The sequence below is a fragment of the Gymnogyps californianus genome, chromosome 1, assembly GCF_018139145.2.
Source record: "Gymnogyps californianus isolate 813 chromosome 1, ASM1813914v2, whole genome shotgun sequence".
NCBI classification, from domain to species: domain Eukaryota; kingdom Metazoa; phylum Chordata; class Aves; order Accipitriformes; family Cathartidae; genus Gymnogyps; species Gymnogyps californianus.
This window is the reverse complement of record NC_059471.1, coordinates 133,909,631-133,927,043: the sequence shown is the minus strand read 5'-3', so window position 1 is coordinate 133,927,043 and position 17,413 is coordinate 133,909,631. Positions and strand designations below refer to the sequence as shown.

The 17,413-nt window shown below is 40.8% G+C and overlaps 1 protein-coding gene across 2 annotated transcripts in view; it reads left to right on the top strand.

Annotated features, from left to right (window-relative positions):
• Window positions 1–17,413, top strand: part of TSPAN9 (tetraspanin 9) — a 200,123-nt gene that overhangs the window by 6,354 nt on the left and 176,356 nt on the right. Inside the window, exon 2 of one of the 2 annotated variants that reach the window (XM_050898435.1) lies at window positions 5,322–5,366. The exons of the other annotated variant lie outside the window; for it this stretch is intronic. The gene's annotated coding sequence lies outside the window, so the exon portion shown is untranslated. The remainder of the gene's footprint in view (window positions 1–5,321; window positions 5,367–17,413) is intronic. 2 annotated transcript variants of the gene reach the window in all.

Genomic DNA, 17,413 nt, shown 5'->3' with positions numbered 1-17,413 from the left:
TACAGTTGGTTGGACTGGTCTGTGTATACTCGTAATAAGGATATGATGGAGTATATCAACCTCATGCAGGCATAGGACCACAAGAGTTGTATTATCCTTATGTAGCATGTCTGGGGAGGACGCAGGGCTAGACTAGAGAAGGAGCTCGGGGGGAGTAAGTGAAAATGCAGGAGTCTTGAGAAGTCAGTAGGCTAAGGGAGAGGAAGTCTGCGGCCCTCCCCTGGGAGGAAGGACTGAAAAGGAAGGATGAGGTGGTACACTGAACAGAGAGCTGAAATGTCACACCCAGCAGGTTTGAAGGAGACTTAGCTCAAAATCTTGTGACTCTGTCCTAGGGAACAGGGATCAACTCAAATCCTCGCGAGTAGAGGGCTCTGTGAGCTCTCCTGTATTTGGTGTGCTTCAAGTTCCCTCCTAATTAAAGTCATTTGACCTGAAGGAGTGAGGGAGGCAGGGCTTGAAGTTGAACGAATCCTGCGTTTAGGACACAGGTGGGAAGAACTCGTAGGAAAGAAAATGTTGTGACAAAGCTGGACGAGTAGTACTTTCTGATTGGTAGTTTTATCTGTTTTCAGGGGTTGCATTGTTCTCTGTAACCTCTATGTAATCATTACTAATTACCAAATGAATATGGCTATAGAGGGGCAAAACCTGAGAGACAGCATTGCCTACTCTAATCTTACTAACCCAAGTTCCTAGTCTTTTGCAATTTGGTAGTGAATGCTGTCTCAAGTCCCTTATGGCAGTATGTTGACAAACACTGTTTTTATGGTGATGACAGCCATACTTGAAACTCATGTTGAGCACAGGCAAGGAGACTTTCTATTTGGATTTGCTCATTTCTAAAGGTTAAATAATTCAAGAATGCTTTTGAAAGCATATTTTCCTTTCTCTGTGTCTATTGCTGTTTTTTACCCATAACTCTGCATACAGTTCAGTGTAAGGTGGTTCTGCCCGGGATGTTCAACTAGCTTTATTTTGAACAGTTCTTTGATTTCTCAAATATGTCCTTATCCCAAAATCAGCTTTGCATTGCATTTTATGTTAAGACTGTAACCTTATGTGAATGAAGGTTGTTACTTTGCTTCGTTTGAAGAAAGTGCAGCTGAAGTTGCAAAGGATCAAAAGCAATGTCTAAGAATGTCTAGCATGTTGTTTCCACTGGAGGACAGTGTGCAGAGTATTGTTTGTATGTATTTATATACACATGGACAAAATACCATCAGGGGAATGGGATAATGGCTCTGGCAATAGAAGAGCCCTGTACTAACAAGCAGACAGGAGTGTGTCTCCTTGTAAAATAAAAAACTAAATGGCTGGCTTAAAAGCCTGTGGAGGAAACCTTCCAAATATAAATAAAGTGATTCTTTTTCATACAGCAGAGCATGTGGATCTCTCCATTGCTGCTGTGCTGTCTCACAAAGTTTTGCCAAGTAACAGTGGCTCTCAGCGTTAAAAAGGCTCTTACCGATCCGTTTCCCAGCAATGGAGAAAGTGGCAGGACAGGCAAGACTTTAGCATTTCATAGCACCTGGGACACTATTGATAGCAGCAGAGGCAGCTATGGGGAGGATATAAATTGTGTAGACACCTATTGCTGAGTTATTTGGTGCCATAAAAAATGAAGAGCAAGGGGGAAGAACAGCAACTCTGGAAAAATTTCCCCTCACAACCACTTGGGATGGAAGATGGGCTGGATCCTACACTGTGAAGCTTCTCCTGTTTCAGGTGGGTAACAGGGAAGACCCAGGACAGTATTTCAGGTGAATGTGGTCGTAGATTAGGATAAGAAAGCCATGGTAAAAGTAATTGGTGGGACCAGTGATCCGTGGAGGGATATGAAAGAGAGGAAGAGACTTCATTGTGAACAGGAGCTTTTTGGAAGTGTTCTCTATTTCACATATAGAAGGCAAAGTGAAAAGGACTGTGAAGCAGAGAAGAGATCTTCTAGGGAGAACCAGGAGGAGGAAATCAGAACAGACAGTCTTAAGTTCCCACACCAACGTAAATTCATCTGCATGGCTTTCAGTTTTTCAAGTTTCATGTTGTCCCACCCTTTCCTGGTGGATGGTCACCACAAAATAGCCCCAAGAGTTATACAAGAAACTCTCCCCTTTTCATTCTATTTTTCTTAAAATAATTTCTCAAGACATCTTTTCTAAAACAGTTTTCCCTGAAAAATTCACCTTCATTAGGTTATTTTTCTTTTTGCCTCTTATGCTTTCCTTTTCTTACTCTACCAGTTGAAGTTTCCTACTCTCCAGGGACCCCCAAGGAATCTCTATTACATCTTGCTTTCTTTTATGAAAGCAAAAAGTCCTGCTTGTGTCTGATCATAGCTTGGTTTTCCCAGCTATGTAGTCTCCATCTTCAACTCTTCCTTCTCATTCTGTTCTCCGTCAATTCCTCTTTGAAGAGCTGAGGAAGTTCATTCTATGGTAAGAGAACCACACATTCTGTTTTGCTGTCTGTAGTCCATTTCTTCCTCACTGTTTTTTACATTAAACCACAGCAAGGGAAACAAAACTAGTTCAAGTCATTTAGATATGCAGTTCTTTTTTTCTGAACTGCTTTTTAAAGAGCTTTAAAGAGAAATGTTGCTTCTTGCAGGAATCTCCATCTTTCTTCCTGCTTTAGCAAATAGTATTTCATTCCTCTGTTTTTTAAACTTGAAAGTCACTTCTCAAAATCTTCTTAAGGCACTCGTCTTTTTTGAAGGTGCTAAGGCATCCCTCTCCTTTACTCTTAAGAGACACTGAGAGGTTATGTTCTTTGCTCCATGTTCTTCTTAAGTCAGTAGAAGAAGATAGCTATCAGGCTGTTTCTGCTTGGATCACTAGACAGCCCTGTTACTATTTCAAAGATCTGAAAGTGCTTAGAGATGTAAGTTTTAATTTTGTTAATAAAATGCACTCATCCCATGCTTCAGGTACAAAATATCCCCACAGCAAACTCGAAATTGTCAGTGACAGCCAAAGTAGGTATTTACCGGGTGCTGACGGCATTAGTCCAAGGCATCCATTTACAAAAGCATACAGACTTTGCTTGCCCTTGGGACATGATTTGAGGAACTGAAAGACAAGTATGCTTTATTTTAGAGGACCAAGTGTGGTGATGTACCTAACGGTTATCAGGAGATAAGTGCCTACCAATCACTGAGCTTTCTAAAAGAGAAAAGATCTACATTTTCTTCTAGGTTTTGCTAGTCCTCATGTTATAGGACTCCTGGTTTGAAAGGCAGCCCTGTCTCCTGACCTCCTTCTGCTGTGAACAGTGGATTGGACAGATTGCCTGGCTGTTGAGTACAGTTCCCCACTCATGTAGACAACATGGTGAAGGATCCAAGTTTCTGAAGGGTTCACAGAACCCTTGCTTCATCATTTGTTGCAACAACCTTGTACCTACCTGAGTGCTGTAGTGAATCTTGGAGGGCATGAACTGAGCTCTTCAGTTGCATCTGCCTGTGAATTTTTGTTTCACCAGTTCTGGTTTGTCAGAACATTCTTGTTTCTTTGAGTTTGTTATCAACATTTGCCTCGGTCAACAGCAAGACCTCTTTCCTCTAACAGTTTTCTTGCAAGCATTTGATTTTTCCTTTCTTAATTTTACTGTATAGACCTGGCTTACGTCAAGCCAAGCAGTGTACGTCTGATGTGGCTAGGACCACTACCTGGCACTGGATTACATGACTCGAAGGACTCCACTCAGACCATTTCTGCCTTTGCTACAGATCATGCCATGTTCATAACAGGCTTACGTCAGTGGTGAATGAAGTTCATCTTTAAATGTAGTTGACAGCATGCTGTGTGTGGCATCAGTTTGACTAACTAGCCAACATCTATGCTGTGGAACTGTGGGAAACTTGGATTATTTAATTCTTGAATTTTTTTTATATTTTTATTTTTCGCTAAGCCACATTTGACTTCAATATGATTAATTCAGTTGCTGAAATTGTTCTCTCTTGTGTCTCTAGGGAGCTAGTTTGGTTGGTTGGTTGCCTGCATATGCTTGACAGAGAGCCTGACATCAGCGATGAGCATGGTGTTCGTATAGTATTAGTTCACTTTATGGAAGATGTATAGAACTGATGTGTATGATATGTTAAGGTGTCCATGTGCTCCAGCGGGTGTAGTAAATAGACTGTGTGAACTGTGAAATCAACAAGACCTTCTGTTGGCAACAAAGGCAATGGTTAATTTGAGGTAAATTAATTCTTAAAACTGGATGTGAAAAGATTGAAGGTTGAAGGCAACTAATTAGCTCCGTGTTTACTGTTCTGAAAGGGGCAGTAGTTAGTTTTGAAAACAGCATTCTTGAAATTGGGTTTTTTATCCACCTCTAAAAAATGCCTTATATTGGAAATCTGAAAACATTTAGAAATTAATTATTTTCTCATAGATATGCCTGAGTACATTTTGTGACTTCTAGACTCTGAAAACAGTGTTTCAGAATCTTACTTGATACAGTGAGGCAGTCTGAGGGAAAGCATTCATTTAAAAACCAACAACAACAATGGAATAATGGAAACATTTCAGTTGACCAGGTTTGGTGAATAATCACATTTTTTTTAATAATCAGCCTGTACTTTTTGTATGCAGCTGCAATAATTTTGATGGGCTTTTAAACACTGGAGATGGTACTGTTCTGTGTCTCTCCTCCACATGGTTGGAGGAAGTCCTGGTCTCATTCTTGTCAGGTTGCTATTTTTGTAGCACCCTTCTGACATTGGGGTGGTGCTGTGACAGCCCTGAAAGTACCAGTATGAACTGGAAAAGCGGGGTGCTTTATGTTGTTTGGTTTTGTGTGATTTTCACTCCAGCAGTGGTTTGTTGTACTAGAAGCAAAGATGAGACCAGTCACAAAGTGGGACTAGTGCAGGAGAGTTCAGCAGGAAAGGTCTTGCTTGATTTCTGTTCTTGCTGCTGTAAACAGGTCATCAGGTGTCTTGGTGATGACAGGGGACCTAAATGCAAAGGGGAAGAAGCACTGGATTTTTCTGACTAGTATTTCTGATTTGACACACAAGTTTTGCTTTTCCCCTTAATCTCTGTTTTCGCTTTAGTTTCTGTGAGTCTGTTAATATTTTGCCTATTGCCATTATTTAAATTTGAGTCCAGATGAAATCAGTATATTATGCCCTAGAGACCAGTGTTTAGACTTACTCGTTTTGTTCAGAAGCAGGTGGGATTTGACATAACTTTTCCTGTTGTTTTTTTTTCCCCTCAATCCCTCCTTTCTGTCCTCTTGAGGTAATTATGTTTGTGATGGGAGGTGGGTCCAAAAGGCAACAAAGTTCACTTTGGTTTTCTTCACCTCTCCAGGTTTGTTCTGTGACTTTTCCATTGACGTACATCCAATTACCTCAAGTAAGTTACATGTCTGTGAAGGATACTCTAAATCAGTCAATCTGATCTTTAATGCGGCTGGCATTGACATTAAGGGGAGATGAGTTTGGCCAACACTGAGCCCTTATGAAACCTTCATGTGATCTGTTATTTTCTTGCCGCAAATGCTGAGAGTCCAGGGTAATGTGGTTGTTGGTGGGGTTTTCTCCAAGTGCTGCTGTAGGTACCCAAGGAAATGTAACAGAGGAGAACAGTAATTCTTATTATATGCAAATATTCTTCTTCCCCTGTTTTCTTACCTGTCTCTGACATTTAAAGGGAAAGGAAGCAGGGAAGAACCAAACAGGGTTCCTACTGATAGCACTTTCATTAGTCCATATAAGTTTTGCCCTTTCGTGCAAGTGTAATTTTATAAACAGGCTGGGAAAAATAGACTCATCTTGGAGGGACCCGCATTTGGTGTCCTAGTGCAGCTGTGGGCCTATTGTTTTGTGTTTTTACATTCCCTATGTTCTTCAGAGATTTAGCCTTGGCTAAGAAATGAGTGGAAAATGTGGCACTGCCTACCTTTCATTGTGTTTCTGATATAGTAGAGGAAGCAACTTCTGGTCCTTCAGGGAAAGGAAAGGTGAGAGCCACCTTTCTGCTGAATGCCACATGTTCTGCCAAAGGCTGCAAGGAGTGCAAGTTGGTAGGTCCTAGCAGTGGGAGCAGCAGAGAGATAGTAGTCCACTCTTGCACTTGCCTTGCCAAGGACTGTTGCATACTTCTGTGCTGCTTGTGCAAAACTTGTAAAGACAACTGCAGGCAAAGAACATCTACTGTTGTACATTTTGGGATGAGTGACGAGACCAAGCACCGCTTACTCAGAAAAAGAGGATTTAAACCTCTATCCCCAACTCCCAAAGCTGGTATTTTACATTAAACTATTCTCTGACCCTCCCTCCCTAAACCGCCCGAATCGCCCCATGAGATAAGCTCCAGCATAATGGTCTGTGAAGGAAAAAAAACCTCCCTGCAATTGGAAAAGGCAAAGAACAAGTTAGGTGAGGCTAAGAAAAAGAAATGCTGAAGCTTTCCTTTACTCTTGCGTAAATAATCATTACAGGAGATGCCACACCATGACTTAGTCTTGGGGATATAACAAAGATGCATTGACCTTGGGATACTGTTTACATAAGGGAGAACTGAAAAATGTACTGAGAGGGATTTTTCAATGTCAAGGCAGTAGTTTTGTTGTCTAACTGCTGTGGAAAATTTCACTTGTAGGACCTGTATGTTTCGGAGAGAAAAAATTAGAAATAAGATATATTGATAAGAGATGTACAAATAGCTTAAAATCTGTACATTTGCTATTGGACATGAATAGCTTCTGTTGGGGGGTGTTAGGCATTGATATAGGTAACATCTGCGTTTGTAGCAGATGAGACAATGTTACAATATGTAACATAAAGAACCTATGAAATTTCATGCTGTAGAATTTAAGGCAGTTATAAAAAGCCTTGGCTTAGGCATAAACCATGTCTCCTGTAAGGCTGCTGTGTGTTTACATCTTTCAGTGATTTTTTTTTTATTATTCCCTTTTGCATGTGTGCCATGCTCTGAATCATACCAAATGGTGCTCTGTTGATTCCTGCGTCCTAGGAAAGCTGAGCTCTGCTCTTATGTGATGGAGTACACTAGGGAACAGATAGTTGGGGAAGCTTGAAATGGTTGTTATTTGTTCCGGGAGTTTTCTTTCTGTTCATCTTTGTGCCACTTGAAATGATTGCTGTCTTGTGAGCTCTTTCATCTTGTTTTCACCCCTTTAAAATTTGATACTGCAGAAATTAATGTAACATTATCTATAATGTTTAACTGCCTTATGTTATGAAAGTGAGAATTCCCACAGCAGCCTTAACTCTGCCCCCAGAAGAGAAAGCACATCAAGTGAGTGTCTTAAGTTACACCATTATGTAGCACTGGGCACTAGGATGAACTGTTTGGCAAATATTTACATTTCAGATCTGGTCCAAGTCCATGGCAGTGTCGAAATATCATATGCTAATTATGCTAAATGATCATATTACACTGGTAAATGGGCATAGGCTTGATTCCCAGAATGCTGATCTGTGAATCACATCATCAAGGAGTACAAAAGAATCCACATCCCTCAGAGAGAGAAGATAAATAGGATATTTCAAACATTTTTCTTGCATGCATGATAATATGCAATTTTCTCCCCTTTCCATTATGTTACTGAAATCAGTTTCACAGCAGATTGAAAAATTAGTATCCCATCTCTAACGGAGGTCTAGAAATTACCTCACTTTAATTACCTGGCTTTTTACCTCTTTACCTTGCTGATCAGCGTTAGCTATGGGATTTCAGATACCCTGTAATTCAAGGATTTTCTTTTCAAAGGTGTCCATTTCTGCTAAGAAGATAGGACTTTGTCCTGCTGAGCAGAATGGGAAACATGCTTTTTACTTTCTGTGAAACATACTCATACTTATGCATATTAAAAAGCTTGCCAGACTTGAATTTCTAGTATCTGAACAATAAATTTATTGTTAAAATAAAATGATTGAATGCCTTGCTAGTGTGTGGTGTTGAAGTTGAGCGAAATACTCCTACTCATCACTCAAAATTAAATGCAGTGTATTGCAAAAGCTATTGTAGGAAACTGCTCAGTAGAGAAGTCAGACCTAGATTGATTAGTGGAGATGGTCTTCAGTTATATCTTAAAACCACCACTTACTGTGATTTTTTTTTTTTTAAACGTCCGTAAAGCACTGTGAGCCCTAATTGTTTTCACTGTTGTGTAATGGAATCAAAAAGGGAGTGTGAGATGCTTTGTGATGGTATGTTTTTGGCAGGCAGCCATTTTAAATAAGATGGACATTTTAACTTATAGGATGTATTGAGTAATGGGTTTTAAATGTTTGAGGTGCTTTTGTATGGGGGCAAGTTGGCACTATGCCTTACCCATGTGGTGTGGCGGACTGTGGGATCTTCTAGGGTGACCCTGGATACCTCATTGGGGCAGGTCTGTTTTTCATTTGTCTAGTTTGTTTTGGACTGTGAGCAGGGTTATTGCTCCCAAATTCTTTGTACTGCGCCCAGCAGAGTGAGACACACAGAGGAGGGCCTGGGAAGTACTGTACAAATATAGGCTGTAAAGTTTAATCAAAAATGAGATCAGACAAGCAAAGTGAGAAGTATAGAACAGATTTAGTTAACTTATTTGGCTGTCTTACAGTTACAGAAATTACTTGATGACCCAGTTGTGTCAAAGGTGCATATTTATAAAATGTGTGTAACATGCTGGGGTGTTCCACAGTCGGGCCAACACCTCGTTCGTGTCTGATTTGAGTGACTTCTTGGCATCAGTGTCTGTTCTTTTTCATACGAAGAGCTTGTCCAGTTAAATGGATAATGTTAGATCAGGTCTTCAGGAACATTATTAGAATTCCTGCTAAGGTAGCATGAGGAAAAGAAAGGTCCTCTGTGCAGCGGCCTTGGGGTTGGCCTTTGGCCAGGTCAGGGTAATTTGGTTTACAGGGGTCTCTCTTTTAAACTAGATTCTGAGGCCTCGAGGCAGAATTGTAAATGATCCTGTCCTGTAAGCTACTAAGTAATATGATACAGCTAAGCTTTAATGTGCCATAAACTTAAAGCTCCATGTATGAGAGCACCCCACTGGCAAAAGATAAATTAGTTATGGGTAAAGGAAAGTGATTTGTCCCAGAGATATTGTTAAGAGTTAATCACTGGCTCTTCTCAGGTTGCTTGAAGCTGGAATATTTGCCCCCACCATTAATTAACTTAAGAGGTTCTCTTTGGTGCTACCACTGTCACCAAGAAAACATGTTTTCTTGGTACTTCTCTTCCCTTGAAATATCAGATTTGTGGCCCTCTCCCACAGGCAGATTTTTATTTAAGTTTTTTAATACGGAGAAAATTTTTCACTTGAGTCTTTAGTGACATGTATAACCAAATCTCCTTATGAATGATAAGGTGAGGCTGTCTCTTACTCGTTTGTCATGTGAAAGAAGGCATGGAGGAATGTGATCACTGATAGAGCACCATTTTCTGCTCTTCCTTAGCTTGTTGTCCCTGTTGCTTGTCATCAAGCTCCCGCAGAGCTGTGGTCCCCAGCTGCCTTCCATACAGCAGATCTTGAGCATGGCTGCCTCTGAAAGCAACTGGGGGGTGCTTCTCTCTGGTCTGAGCTGGTCCATGGTACCTGTTTTGTTGCATGCAGCATGTTGTCTGCATCTCTGTGATGGAATGGAAAGGCCTTATTTTTAATAGTGATGTGTATATGTTCATATGCTAGCCTATTGGACAGCTGTGAACTAAATTCAGGTTCTTAAAGCAGTAGTTTTCAGTCTTTCTATTATCAGACCTTCAGCATTTTCTACTGGAGGCTCTCTGTACAGTCAATTCAAACCCACTTTGAACTCTGATTTTTCGACTGCTGTATTTAAATTCTTGACCCAGCTGTTCATGTGTGCTCTGTACATCACGCTCATGCTACTCAGCTCCAGAGAGGCTATGTATGGTTAGGTGTATTTGTCTTAAGGAACCAAGAAAATGAACTTCTTAGAGTACCAAAATTTTCATTATCAGTGGATTCTTTCTTTTTATTCTCTTGCATAAAATTATTGCCCTTATAATCCCTGAACAATTTCCTTCAGTGTAGGAGAGAAATTAGGTCGCGTATCTGTAGCTCCATGTGGACATAGGTGGGAATTTCAGGAGCTGCACTATTTTCCTTGCTATTAGCCCTGATCTCCTCCCCATCATTTTCAAAGGGATACCTCTGTCATGCAGCAGAAGCGTTTATAGTACCACAGAGGTTAGAGATGGTGGTGAGGGGAAAACATTAAACTTTCCAGCCCTCTGTAGACACAGTATCAAATTGCTTCCTATTAATGTGTTTCCTGGCACTTTGGTTCAGTTGCTGCAGATTTTCAGGCAGCTGAGTGCCCCTCAGGCAGCTAGGTTTCCCCCAAGCAGAGGCACAAGTCTTTTCCTGATATACTCTATACTTTTTGTACAGTGTATCATTATGGATTGTAGAAGTCATTGCCAAGGTTTTTGCCAAGCCCATTGCTTGGGCTGACAGTTCAGTGCCTTTGAAAAAAAGTTGGGGATATATGTAGGTAACAAGAATAGCCATTAATCCTAGTTCTTTCACTTCTATCGAGCTAATTAATCACTGTTCCCCTTTGTGTTCCTACCATTACAGTACTAGGAGGCTGTTAGCTTGTTCTCAGCCCTGTGCTGTTCTTGACTAAACTATGCTACTCACCTGTTTTGTCTTTTCCATCCTGCCAGTTCCTTCACTGCCTGCCTCTATATTGCCCTCAGGCTGACATGGAGAGTAATTGACCTAATATCATAGAATTTTTCCTGTTTTAAAGTCCTCACTCCAGGAATGTTTAAGAAGGAAAATGGGGGAATTACGAAACAAATGGTCAGTTAGCTAGGATTTGGTGTGCAACATCTGAGGACAGATAACACAAAGCAGTATTATTAATGGGAAAAGTATGGCATAAATGCACTATTGCTATATAGCGCTCAGGATGTGAGAGATGGAAAGCCTATTGTATTTCCTCTAATTCGCCCTCAGTAGTGGGTTTCAGAGGCTCATGGAGAGATTCCCCAAAGTAACTCACCAGGAAACTACTTCTTCTAAGGCTGCATCAAGCAAATCCCAGACCCTTATCTGATTCAATTATTTGACTGAATTGAGAGTTGATAAAACCTATTTGGATTTTGATAAGGAATTCAGTTACAAAGCTAGGCAATAAAGTGAGATGGAAACTGAAAGACATACCAACTGACAAAAGCCTGTCACATGGACCAGGTGGAGGTTAAGCAGAAAACATTTTGAGCTGGCCTATTTGATGCTATGCAAGATGGATAAAATTTGAACCCAAGGTTGCTAGCATTTGGTTTGCCTTTGTGTGTTTATTTTTACCTTCTGTTCCAGGAATGAGCATTGTCAGGCTTGACTGTATATTGCTAGCAGTGGTAAGAATGATGGGAGACACTGTGGGCACGGAGAGTGAACCATGCGTGGCCAAGAACAGAAACGGAATTTGGTGCCTGTGACTCTGAGCGGGACAGATGACACAGATTTGTGGGGAGCAGTTGCAAAAGCACGAACTCATCCTTACAGAAAACTTAGTTTGAATTTGAGTAGAAAGTAAGCTTACAGCACAATCAGACTTTGCAGGGGCTCTGTGTCTGACGTGAGCGTTCACACACAGAGTGCTGACATTGTAGTTATTTTGGATTGTTCTCAACCTAAACAAGCTGAAGGGTGATGGACTTGTCACACAACGCTGCTGAAAATAAGTATGTTAATACCAGTTACTGGGCAGAACTCATATCATGACATATATATTTTTGTCATACTAATTTTTGTAATCTTTTAAAAGTGTTTGTGCAATTTAAGGTGAAAACAGAAAACTAGGTAGTTTCAGATGTCATTTTTTTAAAGTGGTTTTGATTTTAAAATGTATTTGCTTTTTTGTAAGCAAACTTTTAAAAAGGTAATGTCTAACAATGAGTTTATATTGTCTCCAGGGATTTATTTTTAGCCTAAATAGTGTTTATGTATCTAATTTATGTTTAAGTGTTATATGCTTCTCTGACAGCATTTCCTCCTTTTTTCTTACTTGCCTTGCACATATTAAAAAGAACATAGAAACAGTTCGGAAGAAGTTAGTGAAGGCTGCATGTTGTGATGTGTACGTTTTGTTCACTATTTTGATGTTAATTTTTTAATGGTTGCTATACAATTTAAACTTAAAGCATTGTGAGCAGCGTTGCTTAAAATATGCATTATTAAACCTGTTTTTTTTCTTGTGGCTTGTGATTCTAAGTTCTGTTCACCTACTAGAAGGTAAAGATGTGCTAAGAGCTGATTTTTGTATGGGAGACCTCACACAGAAAAACTGCCAAGTGTGCTCTTTGTCCAGCCACACCAATGATACTTGGTGCTGTTTGGGTCATTCCAGAGACATGCAAGATGGGAAGAGGACTCCAGGAGTGAACTGAATATTGATATTTTGCAGTTTTGAATAAGAAAATTAGTACACTAGCAAAACTGGCATCCTTCCTTGTAATTTATTATTATAACCTTGTGACTTAATTAAAAAAAAGAGAGAATTTGTGGAAAGCCAGCGAGTATGGCTGTATAAGAGTACTACGTTTTACCTTTGGCATTTACTGACATTTGTATATGTCTGGCTTTCAAAGCTAATGGCTGAAATAAAAATGTCGGGGCAACATTGACCTTTGTTAAGATTTTTGCAAGTCACAAGTGTTTGCTGCTTTAATCTTCAGTCTGCTTGTTGTTTGGTTTGGGTTTTTTTTGGGGGGGGGGTTGTTTGATTGATTTGGGGTTTGGTTTGGTTTGGTTTTGCTTTAAAGCTGCCCACAGTACATCTTTTATTTATTGGTATGATGCACTATGCAATGAAGACTTAAGCTGGCAAAGAGCGGGTGCCAAGGAATGTACTTCTTTAATGTTTCCTGCTTTTGTATTTTCATGCGAGTGCTTCCTTTGATAGCAGCACAGAACAATACATAGACTAAACTCTACGTTGTTTGGGTTTTTTAACAATTGTTACTTGTTCAGGAACAGTGGTTTACAGTTGGCTAGTACCAGTCATCTACAACTGGTGGATGAGGGTGCAGTTGAGGGAATCCAGCCAAGCTCAGACAAATTCCTGTTTGTTAAAGCATCCAGAGCTACCCAATTTGAAATATATTAAATGAGGCTGATGAACCTTAGATGAATGAGAAAATAGTAGCAGTATGTGGAAAGAAATAAAGTAGTATGGGCATGGAAATTTTCTCTTTTAAGGGAGGGTGTGTAAAGAGAGAGAAAAAGACTAATCTTCAATATTTTTATAGGCTAAAATACTGACACTGTTTAGTGACTTTGTCCACTCTTTGTTCTCTGTACTCAATTTACAGAAAGCTGTAGATATATTTGTGTACCCTTGTTTCAAAATAACATCTGTTAATTCACCTTATGCACTTTTATTTGTATTATCATAATTCCATGGATACCCAATCAGAACAAACATATGAAGTAAGTACTTAAAATTGAAAATATATTAGTATTATTATACATGCTGTCCTATCTTTTAATTTGCTAGTCTTCCAAGTTTCAGCTTTCTGTCATGTACAAGAAGGGGAGATTCACTGGAACTCAAAGATGGGAAAAACAATGAAAGAAAATTGTGTACTTCTTTTCATACAGCATATCATCATTATAGATCGTAGAAGTCGTCATCAAGGTTGATGGTGGGACTGTGAGTTTAGTGCATTTAAAACAGTTTGGGGGTACAGTTAGGTAATGAATACCTAAACATAATACTCAAGAAATCCTACTTGGAGAGGGATATTAAATGTTTGGTTTCAGCTCTTAAGTCTATTCTCTACCTATTAAGTTCAATTAGGGATTTTCAAGTGGGAACAGTTTCTCTCTTTATTGACTGCTGTGAGATTCTTGTCTCTTCCTGTGAGAATATAGCACTCGGCATTTCAAGACTGCACGTGATCTAATATTTTCTTAAGTGAAGCTCTGGCAGGCTGTGCATCATGGTGTGTCTGTTCTGAGCTGACCACGGTGCCCGCAAACTTCCTGTCGAGGGAATGGTGAACTTCTGGTACTGTAAGAACATGGCACATGAGTGTGTCACCATGTGATGGGAAGGTTGTTGCATGCGTTTAGATGCATGTTTATTATTCAGCAAAAATGGAGGCATTTTCCTTCTGTTTCAGGAACTTCTGTCATGCAATGGGAGTGTATTATGGGAGTGTCAGGAAAAAGAGAGAAAGGAAACAGGCTGCAGGCCCCTGGGGAATTAGTCTGCCCACAGCTGTGGGATGGTCAACACAGATGATGGGGAATGGCCTTTGGGTTAGATGAGTTGTTTTTTAAAAGTGGATGGATGCCAGACTAGATGCCGTACTAACTCAGAGATTCCCAAAGGATGGTGCATGTGCTGGTTGTGGTATCTGAGCATGCCCATGCAGCAGAATTATATTATCATGCTGAGAATGTGCATAAAGCAGTAGCACTGCCATGAAAGCATGTAGCTGAGCAAAGTGATTTTGAAGCTTCTGTACTTGATGAAGTCTGGTCTCCTCTACTTTAGAGACTTCAACATTCCTATGAAATATTTATAAACACCATTCTCTGTTTTAAAACTGTATTTATCTTCTGTCCTCCTAAATATTTAACTGTGCTTCAGAGATCCAGGGTGCTTACTGTGATGTAATGCCTACTGCTGATACTGGTGTGAACAGCATTGAATTTTTTGACAGATTTCACAAAACTGCTGAACAAAAGTAGCTGTGTAATGTGGGTGACTGTTTCTGTATGTGTAACTGAGAGTCATGGGAGCAACTTGAAGCCAAGTATTACATCAGACTGTGCATTCCAGGCAGCGATTTGGTTTGGCCATGCTGGGTTAGTGCTGCTCTCAGAGTTTGTGTCAGCAAGTCTACTCATGATTGACATGAAGTTTTAATCTAGATTAATGACATTAAATGTGAGTCCCATCATTAACTATTGTGGTCAGATACCTGACACTATTTCACAACTGGCAGCCTTCATGCTAGTGATGGCTCTTATGGAGCGGATACGGTAAGGATAATGGCACTACAGAGGTAATACATAGGCCAAGGGCAACCATCTGTGCCATGGAAACTTTCCAAAGACTTGCTTCCAGCCAGATTAAAAGCTTGTGTCTATACGACCTTATGCATCTTGGTACCCATAGCAGTATGTTTGCACCGAAGGAAGCATATGGAGGGAGTGGGGACACTGATTTAAATTTTCTTGAAACAAATGCTGCTAACTAAGCACATAAGCTGTGGGTGAGCAGCCGAAATGTTCTTCAATGCTACAAATGTATGCCAGCGCTCCTTGTGAATGCAGAACAGGAAACCCTGGGATAGGCATATGCCAGATGTTAATGCCATTTCAAATACCATTTTAAAAGCATTTATAAATACAGTTGCTTCAGAGTGGTGAGCACCCTAAAATAAATAAACATTGATGTTTGTGATGTTACTATCAGAAAGGGCATTGAATCTATGATACACCTGACTCCCTTGTGGTTAGGATTATAAGGTGATGTCACTTGCAGAATCATTCAGGTTGGAGGGGACCTCCAGGGATCATCTCACCCAGCTCCTACTCAAAGCAGGATCAATGCTGACTTCAGACTAGGTTGCTCAGACTTTGTCCAGGTGGGTCTTGAAAATCTACATGGATGTAGATTCCACAACCTCTCGGACACCTGTTCCAGTACTTCAGAGCAGTGATTTTTTTATGTCCTCTGGCAACTTCAATTTATTGTCTCTTGTTCTCCTGCCATATACCTTGATAAAGAGCCTGGCTCTGTGTTCTCAGTAACCTTCTCTTAGGAATTGAATGTCTGCTATTATGTTCCCCCAAAGCCTTCACTGGCTGAGGAGGCCCAGTTTCCTCAGCCTTTCCTCACAGGTCCAGTGCTCTAGCTCCCTGAGCATCTTGGTGGCCTTTGGTGGGACTTGCTCAAGTTTATCAACACCGTTCTTGTACTGGAGGCCCAAAACTGGATTTAGTACAGTGTTGAGTAAAGGAGAATAATCACTTCCATTATCTACTGTGTATGCTCCTGTGGATACAGTTCAGTAAGCTTTTAGCCTTCATTGCTGTCACAGAGTAATTCTGACTCCTGTTTAGCCTAGTGTCCCCTAGGACCCACAAATCCTTTTCAGAAGTCCTTTCCTGATTGCCTGTTCCTCTGGCCTGTCTAGGTCCCTCAAAATGGTAGCCCTGCCCTGGAGCATGTTGACTGCATCCCCTTGTTTGCTGTCATCTGCAAACTTGATGACAGGGTACTGCGTCACCTTCTCCAGGTCATTGATAAAGATGTTGAACAGGACAAGCCTCAAGATAGACCCATGCGGTACTCTACTCGTTGCTGGCCTCTAGCACAGAGTATGACATTTTGACCACTGTTTTTTGAGCCCAGCCTTCCAGCCAGTTTTTTACCTATCTAGCTGTCTACCCATCCAGACTGTAATGTCATAACTTGGATAACAAGAGCACTCTGAGAGACTGTTAAAAGACTTGCTGAGGTAAATGACATCCAGCACTCTCCCATTGTCCACAAATCCAGTTGTTTTATCATACAAGGCAATCAAGCTGGTCAGGCATGATTTATCACTGGTGAATCTGTGTTGACTGTTCCCACTCACCAACAGCATCTGCATATGCACAGAAATGTTTTCCAAGAATACCTGTTTCATGCACCAGTACACGCTGTGGGCTGACCATCTGGAAAGCAGCTCTGCAGAGAAGGACCTTGAGGTCCTGGTTGACGACAAGCTGACCATAAGCCAGCAATGCACCCTCATGGCAAAGGCAGGCAGCAGCATTCAGGACTGCATTAGTAAGAGCATTTCCAGCAGGTTGAGGAAGGTGGTCCTTCCTCTCTGCTCAGCACTGGTAAGCCACATCTGGAGTACTGTGTCCAGTTGTGGGCTCCTCAGCAAAAGAAAGGTATGGACATATTGGAGCTAGTCCAGCAAAAGTCCACAAAAATTATTAAGGGACTGGAGCATCTTTCATATGAGGAGAGGCTGTGAGAGCTGGGACTGTTCAGCCTGGAGAAGAGAAGGGTGAGGGGAAAAAATCTTATCAATGTATATAATACCTGATGGGGGGGGAAATGAAGACGAGGGAGCCAGACTCTTCTCAGTACTACCCACTGACAGGACAAGAGGAAATGGACACAAAACATGAAATTCCATCTGAACACAATAAATTTTTTTTTTTTTACTGTGAGCATGGTCAAACACTGGAATGCGTTGCCCAGAGAGGTTGCAGAGTCTCCATCTTGGGAGATCTCAAAACCCAACTGGACACAATCCTGGGCAACCTGCTGTAGCTGACCCTGTGTGAGCAGGGGGCTGGACTAGATGATCTCAAGAGCCCCCTTCCAACCTCCATGATTCTGTGATTTTCCCAGGTACCAAAGTGAGGTTGACCAGCCTGTAGT